The sequence below is a fragment of the Bos grunniens genome, chromosome 29, assembly GCF_055505025.1.
Source record: "Bos grunniens cultivar Pamir isolate PY7600 chromosome 29, Bosgru_T2T1.0, whole genome shotgun sequence".
NCBI lineage: Eukaryota > Metazoa > Chordata > Mammalia > Artiodactyla > Bovidae > Bos > Bos grunniens.
In genome coordinates, this window is record NC_141193.1 from 13,125,418 (window position 1) to 13,135,536 (window position 10,119).

The 10,119-nt window shown below is 45.0% G+C and overlaps 1 pseudogene; it reads left to right on the plus strand.

The window, feature by feature from the left end:
- Window positions 1-2,729: 2,729 nt before the first annotated feature.
- On the plus strand, window positions 2,730-9,520 carry LOC147342134 (pregnancy-associated glycoprotein 1-like; annotated as a pseudogene).
- The last annotated feature ends 599 nt before the right edge of the window (window positions 9,521-10,119 follow it).

Below are 10,119 nucleotides of genomic sequence, written 5' to 3' on the forward strand. Positions count from 1 at the left end.
GCCTCCAATTAAAGTAAATCAATTTACATTAAAAATATTCTCATAGAAATATCAGGGAGGTCTCAAGGGAAGCAGGGCATGAAAAAGGATGAAACAGTCTGGGTCTGATATCATGCAAGTCGTGGAGAGAGAAGCTACATCCTATTTTCATAGGGAACTTGGGACATAAGTTGTGCCTCAAACGTGCCCCAACCCAAGACTAGGGAGCTGGGATTTCACTCTCTGACTAGCACCTCCCTCTCATTCTTCAACTAACACCGCACAGGTTTCTCGGAGCCTTTGTATTAGATTCTCCAAAGACTAATCAAAGGTGACACTAGAACCAAAAAGAAACCAAAGCTCAGGAAAATGCAACCTCTGATAATGTCTCAACTTGTGCACCCACTCTGCCATCTCCAGCATCATATCTGGAATCCTGCGAGTCTAAAGAACTCCATGAGTCTATAAACATAAGCATTTTTCAAAATTCAGCTTTTAATTTACATAGGAGTATACTTAATTTACAGTATTGTATTAATATTAATTGTATGTAAAATTAATTCCCTTATACATACACATGTATCCACTCTTTCTTAGGTTCTTTTCCCATACAGGTTATTACAGACTATTGAGCAGAATTCCTGAACTGTACAGTAGGTCTTTGTTGATTATCTATTAAATAAAATAATATACAGATATTAATCTCAAACTCTCAATTTATCCCTCTTCCACCTTTCCACTTTGGTAACTATAATTATTGTTTTGATGGAGGGAAGTGTCTATAGGCACTTTTTGGATCATGGTCTGTGCTTGTGGGAGTGGAGTGGCCTGGGAAAGCAAGCCTGAGAGAGACACGTATGAGATGATGCTAAATGTTGAGAAGGACCTGGCCATGCATAAAGCTGGGAGAAAAACATTCTAGATGTGGGAAGTAGTGCCTGCTAAAGACCAAGGTAACCAAGTTTAATAAATGGCTACCCTTACACTGCTAACCTTCCTTCCATGCTTGGAACATGGCCTACAGGTCAACCACCATGACCTCATCCCATGCTTCAGCTGTGAGTTAGCAGCAATGAGCAATGTCAGCCTTCCCAAGAAGGGAGAACCTGGGGCTATCACAGTGCTGGATATGCTCTGGACTCAGGGACGTGTCCACAAACTAGTTATCTCCAGGAGCATCAGGTGCAAGGGGCACCACCAATGCCTCTGACTATCTCAATGTACTTGTTCTCAGGAGTAGAAACTCCAAGGAACTGATAGAGCAAAGAAACAAGTAATGACTCTTGTTTCATCTTGCCCCATGTGATTCCCATGGCCCTTTGACCACACTGCTCTCTGTCCAAAAACTCTTTCCTCTATTCCTTCTTCAAAGGTGGCTTGTGATTAACATCAGCACCTGACTGTGAAGCCTGGTGGATGGAACTCAACTCACAATCAGCTGGGACCCAGAGATGTCCAGCCTTGTCCTGTGTTTCTGTCCTTTTTCTCCAACCAGTTTCATAAAGCAAAGTCCTGAAGAAAAATAAGTGTGATTGTAACCCTCTCAAGGCCTTTGAAGCTCCAAGGTCTATTTTGAGCATCAAAGAGGGAACACATACATTTTATGCAGGCTAGTCTCAGACCCCAGCCTCGCTCACCAGGGGTTCTCTGAGGAAACATAAGACACTTATCTAAATTACCAGAAGGCTGAGAAAGGAATGCTTCTCACTTGAATGCAGGTGTATGTTATTCAGTCACCCAAGGTCGGTGTTGTGTGAATGAGGAGCGGGAGCTCTGGAGATTCTGAGTTGGGAGTGAGTCAGTCACCACCTGCACAACTGCCTCCTGGGGTCACTACAGCCTGGGCACCCCCACTGTACCTGGAACCCAGAAGAAACAGCCCTGAATATTGCTTTCCTGCTGCTACATGGAGGCAGGTCTGCTGATAAAATGGGAACCAGACTTGAGGGACAAAGGGAAAGGAACTTCCACTCTGGTGCTTGCAGACATCTGAGAGCTACCCAGCAGTGGATGCAATTGAGCTTTCTCTCATCTTTCCCTTCCTGGAAGTCTCCTAGACTGGGAACCAGAGTTCCTGGGTCCCAAATCTTCACTAACTTACCTGCAGCCTTAAGGTGAGTCATACACCCCAGGGTTCAGTTTCCCATCTCTTGGATGAGGGACACTGGACTTGCTCCAGAGCACTTGCTACAGACTGAAGCTCACTGCCAATCAGTGGACAAGTGGCTCAGAGGTGGGTGTTGCTGAGGAAGCTGAGGCTGCCTCTGGTGGGCAGGGGGCTGTAACTGTCTGGTGATGTTCATGGGTCCTGGCTCAGGACTGAGAGTGGTAGACCACTTGGCACACAGCTGCTGAGACACCTGTGACCTTAGAGGCCTTGCCCCTGGAACTTATCATCATTTTGGTTCTGTGGGATGAGATCTGGTAGTTATAAGTCAAAAGATACCAATGGGGAAGCTTGTAGAATCCTCAGCAGAACCCAATTAGGCTAACAAATCATCTCTTCTAAAAAACTCTGGGAACAAGATATGCCAGGACTCTTAGACAAATTTTGTAGTATTTTGAATACTATTTAAAGTAGGTCATCTTTTGGATGACCTGCCGTTTGCTCTCTGGCTTGAGATGATACCCACAGTTAGAGTGAAATCCAAGGTCTCCTTGGGGAGGCTGTCCCTCTCCCTGTGACTCATTAGCAGTGACTACAGCTCTATCCCCTCCACATCTGGAGCAGAAATTAAAGCAGGAAGAACATGACCTCCAAGTTTAACAGGAAGACTCAGGTAGGTCTGGCCCTCAGGTAGGCACTATTTTTTTCCCAGTGCTTCTTCCTTCCCTCTTGGGTCCTGTGCAAGCTGCCCACCTCCTGGATATTGGGTTTTGAATTCCTCTTCCCTTCTCTTTCAAATATCCATGCAGTCTCTCTTGTGGCTTCCTCTCTATCCAGGCCCTATCCCTCACCTGCAGATGGCAATAAAGAAGGGAAAACCAAAGAGGGGTCTGCCCAGATCATTCTTTCTAAAAATGTCTGCATTCCTTCTCCTTCCAGACCCTGTTCTGAATCATCTAGATCTCCAACTACATGATTCAGTAGCTTAGCAGGGGAGTGGAGATGCAGATAGTGTTTGAGGTAAAGTTGTCAGGCATGGGGGTGGGGGGGGATGGTTTTCAGATGACAAAAGAAGAGTTGGAGTAAGGAGCATGTGGTCCTCCAACCACTCACTCATTGGGGACCTGCCTGAATCTGCTATCTTGGGCCCCTCAGGGTATCACTAAGATAGAAACTTCATTCTATGAACTTATTACTATAAAATGATTTCAAACATAACAATATAAGAAAGAAGAGGGTCATGAACCCTATATTTCATCATTTGGCATCAATAACTACAAAGCTAACCTCTTAGTCCCACAGGTAGTAATAGACCGGAGACTATGCAACATCAAGGTGGTGGACAATTGAGTTCCCAGTGAAGACATTCTTGACTTGAATCAGGCCTTTTCCTTCTTACTATGTTCTCATTTGTGGTGGGGGAAGGAAAGAGAAAGAGGGAGAATAAGATAGAAAAAGAGGAAGAGGATAATCCCATCATGAGGGACCACCATCAAAACCCCATGTCAACTTGCGTACCTCCCAAAAGCACTACTTCCTAATACCATCACATTGGGAGTCAAGGGTGGACACAATTCAATACATAGGAGCTATGCAGATCTGTTTTTAAATCAAGGCAGACACTCATTTCATTCTCTCTTTTACTCCTTATTCATTTTTCCTTAAGTGTTTGAGGGATGAGATGAACATTTCACAAAATATGCATAATGAGTGTTTGGGGTAAAATGATAGGATGTAAAAAAAATGCTCTTTTGTTCCCAATAAAATTAACATCTAATATCCAGTCCACATACAAATTTCCCTGATTCTCAAAAAGGAGATGTCTTCTCACAGTTTATTGAGAGAATGTAGTCATATGTTTCACTTGGTTGTTCTCCTTTAAGACTAAATAACTGTTCCTCTTCCAATTTTAATGCCATTTATTTTTTCAGAAACTGGGAGGAAGCAGGTGAGTTGCAGGCCAGTGAGTGAGGTTTCATCTGTATTATAGCTTCTCCCCAACACTTTTTCATCATCCCCAGAAGGGACAGTCTAGCCTGTTTTCCTGAAAACTGTTTGTAGTTACATAACCTATGCATAATAGAAAGAAAAATAGCATAAGTGTTGATGATTATTTTCCTTTCTCAGTGCTCAGAATGGTGAGTTGGTGCCCTAGCAGTCTATCACAGTGACAAATTAGGTGTTGCCTACTAACATTTGGACACATTCAACCAGCTTAAAATTAAATATTAAAAAACTAATATCATGATATCCAGCCCCATCCTTCACAGCAAATATAAGGAAAATTTTTCAGAGGGGCAGATGTTTTAAAATTCACAACCTCTCTCAAATGGAACCCAAATTCCCCTCCCAGCTTGGTCTAACCGTCTGTGGGCCACCGAAGTCAGAGCCAGCCTCTATTCTTCTCAGAGGATCTTAAGGCAGTGCACCCCAACCCAGTCCTAGCCCCACTTCACATATCTATATGTGGGAAACTCTTCTCTCCCACAGATTGGGGACCTTGTAAGTACTGACCAGCCATTCGGTCTAACCTTCATGTAATCCTGGTTTGAGATGCCTTTTGATGGCATCTTGGTCTTGAACTACCCTAACATATCCTTCACTGGAGCCATCCCCATCTTGGACAAGCTGAAGAATCAAGGTGCCGTTTCTGAGCCTGTTTTTGCCTTCTACTTGAGCAAGTAAGTCTGAGATGGACAATCTCTTTCTCCAAATTAGCTGTAAGATGCTTTTAGTTGCAAGAAAATTATAGAAAACTTGACAAAGAAGTATCCTGAGAGATAATCTAACCCACCATAACTATGACCCCAGGGCCCTACCTGACATCACCCCCTGGCTTTTATAAATAAAATTTTATTGGAACACAACCTTGATCCTGTTCTCAAGACCAGTAGCTTGGTCTAGAGGGGTGAGTGAGGAGGAAGGCTAGTGGAAGGCAACAGGAGACAAGTTGAAGGGAAAGGCATTAGGATTTGCTTATGAATTTGATAAGGAAGGAAGGAGAAGGATGGTGGATATCTTTCCTTCCTCATTAGCATTTCACTGGAAGCCCAGGACCAGCTACCCAATTTGTAGGAGCCAGTGAAAAATGAAAGTGTGGGACACAAAAGTGTGGGACTCCTTGTTCAAGAAATATTAGGCATTTCAAGACAGGGAAGACAGAGATTGGTCCCTTCTGAGTGTGGGGCCCTTTGGACAGTAGAGGTCACAGGCCAGCAGAGCCAACTCTGGGTGACCTGAACCCACACCCTTAGAACTCCCAGGCTTTATTTTCCTGAAAAATGACAAGGTAGACAAGGAGAAAGCCAATATGCTTCAGCATCTTGTCCTCTGAGTGTGTCTGAGCACTCATGTCCCAGGAGGTAGGGCATCTTCAGAAGATACAGTGGGTGGATCCCAGTCAGGTGACTCAGCTTCTAACCTCCTCTGTGCCAGTCTTAAGCCAGTAACCAACTTCGGTCTAGATCTCAATTGCTCATAGCCTCAATTTCTTCATCTGTAGGTGGGGAACTTAATAGCGCCTTGATGGGTGGACAAGCACAGCTCTCAGACAGTGCTGTTGTTACTGTCCTCCAAGGAACCCCCCTCTCTTCTTTCTACACATGCAGGGCTAAAGGCAGTGTGGTGATGTTTGGTGGGGTGGATAAATCTTACTACCAGGGAGTTCTCTGGGTACCATTGATCCACGTGTGTGACTGGAATGTACACATAGACCGGAAAGCCTCTCCCTCAGAGGGTCAGCCCAAGTGATGCTCCTGCTACTGTACATGGATACAGGCAGACACACACAAATGCATTCTCAGACACCCAGTCACACAGACATATACACCACCCACAATGACAAAGAAAGACACACAGACACATGGAAACACACAAGCAGATACATATAAACATACACAGAGACACATATAAACATGCATAGCTAGTCAGACACACACAAGCACTCACAGAGACACATACAAACACACATACAAACAAACACATAAGAACATAGATACACAAACAATCCATGGGTTCATAATCCCCAAGCCTTCTGACCAGTGCTCTGACCAGGGTCCTAAAAGGGTCCGGAGAGGTCTGTGCAGCTAGGAGAGGAATGCACCCACTGCCCTGTGAGGCATGGAGCATGGTTAGAGGACTCTACAGTGTGGTGAACAGAGGATTAGGGAGAATTTCTCCAGCCTGAACAGAGGTATAAGATGACCAACTCTCCGGGGCTACCTGTGACCAAGGAAGTTCTCAATACAGACAAATATCACTATTAAAGCAGGGGAAGTCCTGAGAAAATGGGGATACTGGTTTCCTAAGGGAGCAACTACTGACCAGTGTAGAGAGATTTGCTGAAGTCTTAAGACATAAAAGCAAATAATAAAAAAGACATCCCACGTTCATAGGCACACAGTGGGGCAGGGGCTATAACAGAGAATCAGGAATGTGGGATCCAGGAGTGACCTGAAGACAAAAGGCATAATTGATAGGATTCTGTGTGATACCCTCAGACAAAAGCTGACCTGTCCTTTGGAGTTTCTGTGGGCTAGTCATGTAATTCCTGGCTAGGGTTTCAGGGTCTGAGCTGGTTGTAGGAGCAGTGCTGGCAGACACCCTCTCCCAGAGGAGCCCCTCTCTCCCACCACTATGAGAATCTGCTGCCCTCACGAATCTCCATCTTCATTCTGCATTTGACCCTTTATTTGTTCCCCACCAGATATAGCTATCTGGGTGTTTCTCCTTCATTATTCTCACAGTCTTCATTCCCTCACTAAACAGACAAGCCTTGGTCATCCACTGTGTGCCAGGCACTTTAAGGAGGCAATGAGGTAAAACTTGCCCTCCCATATAAGAAGGCAGATGCACAGGAAACGAGACACACACATAGTGAATTGTGACTTTGGTACATGCTAGACATGAGGAAGTGTCTACAGAGACTATCAAGGAAGGAGACTGATAAACACCAGGAGAAAGACTTCCCTGAAACCACGACAATTAAGCTGGAATCTGGAAGATGAGAAGACATTTGCTAATAAAAGGGGAGGGGGCTCCTCTAAGAAGGAAGACCAGCTTGTGTCAAGGTTCAAAAGAGCCTGGTGTATTCAAGTACTGCATTCAAGAATGTCAAGGAAGGTACAATGTCGGGAGCAAAGGAAAAGAGTGCAAGAGACAAAGCGCTGTTTAGGAGACAGTCGTGAAGAGGGCAGCTCTGGGGAGACTCAGAGTGACCTTGATGCCTACTTTGTCACACTGTCTCTCAGCCTCTCCATGAGAAGAAAGGTTATTGCTTGTTCTGGTGGATGCGAGGCCCTCGTGGACACTAGGACATCACTGATCCTTGGCCCAAGAAGACTGGTCAATAACATCCAGAAGCTCATCGGCGCCACGCCATGGGATTCCAAGGTGAAGGGTCATGCCCCAGGGTCACTCCCAATCTCCACACACAAGAAGGATCTCTAGGGCCAACCTCTCTCCCTCTGTCTCTAACAGCACTAAATTTCATGTTTTGCCGTCAATACCCTGCCCTCTATCATCTTCACCATCAATGGTATCAACTACCCAGTCCCAGCTCAAGCCTACATCCTCAAGGTGAGGGGAGAAGCCTGAGGGGTGGTTCTTAAATAGGAACTTGAAATAACCCTTGACCTGCTGCTGGGAGAATCCCGCCCTCTGCAGGCCATCTTGCACTATTGCAGATGCTGCTGAGCTCTGTGGCTGGGCCAGAGCCTCCCACAACATGAACCACTTGAGAGTACAGGGCCGTCTGGGACACTGATCATCCTGAAATATATGTGGAGACACCACGCCATGCTGGCATGAGGGAGTCACAAGGAGAGGGGATCACTCAGGTCCTCAGTGTTCAAAGAGCTTCAGTTCAATCTGAACCCTCAGATGGATGCACACAGAAAGTCAGCTCTAGCAGTCCTTGAAATAAGTCATGTGACAAGAGAATGGCTGGGGACAGTCACAGTGTGCTGTCCCACCATAGGGATTAATAGTCTCCCTTCCCTTCTCACAGTTTTCCTGGTTTGGATGATAAATTACATGGTCAGCCTAGTTCTCGGATGCATCTTCCCCTTGCTCTGGCCGGGTGCCCCCTTTGTGAGTCAGACTACCTGACCCCTCTGTGGGGAGGCTGGATGCTAATGTGAATAAAGTGTGCACAGTGACTGCTCAGCCCTGGCACAGGGTGGAGGCTTCATGTCAGCTCCCTAGGGCAGTTCAGAGCTGGCTGATGGGCTCAAAGAAGCCTTTGAGGAAGGGAGGGAATTTCAGGAATTCTAAAACTGTAAACTCATGGAACCATATGGAGGGTTGCTTGGTTCTAGGCAAAACTGCACTGGATTCCATGCAAATGGCATCCTGAGGTGCTCTGCATTGGGGCCCTGGGGACTTACTCGGGTTGATGAGGGCTGCAGACTGACTTATGGGGATAAGGAACCAGAGTACGTTACTCACCCAAGCCTTGAGTGTCCAAAGAGGGTAGTACGAGCCGAAAAAGGCTTCCCAGAATTGCTAAGTTAAGTCTTCAAGAATGTGTTGTGGGCACTGCTCTATTTAAGATGGATAACCAACAACTAGTTACTGTGTAGCTTAAGGGGTACTCGGCTTAATTATATGACAATCTGGATGGGAGGGATATTTTTGGGACCAGGATACATGGATACATATGGTTGAGTCCATTTACTGTCCACCTTAAACTCAGAATATTGTTAATCAGCTATACTCCAATACAAAATAAAGGTTTTTTTTTTAATAAAATATGATTTGTGGGGACGAAGGAGGAGAACCAGCATTCTCTGAAGAGAAAACAAGGAGCAGGAGTCAGCAGGAAAGAAACACGGAGATAGGAGAACTATGGACACTCTTTTTCTTTTCTAAAAATTTTATTGAAGTGTGGCTAATCTTCAGTATTGTGTTTAGTTCTGCTGCACAGCAATGTGACTCAGTTATACACATACAGAAATATATATTCTTTTTCTTATTCTTTTTCATGTGGTTTATGACTGGATAGTTAATATACTTCCTTATGCTCTACAGTAGGACTTTGATGTTTATCATTCCTCTGTATCCCCAACTCCCAGTCCTCCGCTCCCCCACATGCTTCCTCATGGCAAACTAATATCTTGGCCATTTTTGGTTATGGATGAACTCTCATATCCCCTGCTAATGAGAAAATCCCTTGATACTTACCAAAAGAGGGAAATAAAACCAAGAATTATGCTGGGTCTAGATATTTGTGGGAGTCACATGTAAGGGCTCAGGCTGACTGGTGTGTGTCTCTGACTCCCCCAGGATTCTAGAGGCCACTGCTATACAACCTTTATGGAGAACACAGTGAGGACATCTAGAGAGACCTGGATCCTGGGTAATGTCTTCCTGAGGCTGTATTTCTCAGTCTTTGATAAAGGAAATGACAGGATTGGCCTGGCACAGGCAGTATAAATGCTTGGAGTGGTTTAGGAATCAGTAAGGCTGCTCCAAGCAAACACTAAATCACACTTGGGTACTCCTGCCAGGATGCTGGTGAACTGTATTTGGTGGTCTGCACACAATTCTAAGTAAAGAATAAAGTGTTTCACTCATAATGGTACTTAAATAAACAGGTGCCTCTGTTTGTGTCTGGGAGATGTACAATGATCAGAAAGGATCTAGAACAAAGTCTGAATCACAGTTGAGAGGACCCCACCTCCACCTGGCTTCAAGGAAAGGGGAGATTCACTGAAATGATTCTGGGAATCCAGGACACAAGACTCAGAGCAAATACAAACATCTCAGTGACTGGACCCAAGAAATCAGAATTCATCAGTTCTCTATTTTACACCCTCACTCTTTCATTCCTCTTCTTTGATGGTCTTACCATGACAACTTTATTCCTTAAGGCCACTACACCTAGTGAGGGAGTCCAAGCTACCTGCCCTAGGGTTTTATATCCTGAAGGCATTTCCAATAAGGAAAGAAAAGATTGAAGACATCAAAGTTCAAGGGTGTTCCCTGAATGACCCACCTCAGATCTCATGTGCAGTCCTAACTCAGCCATTCTG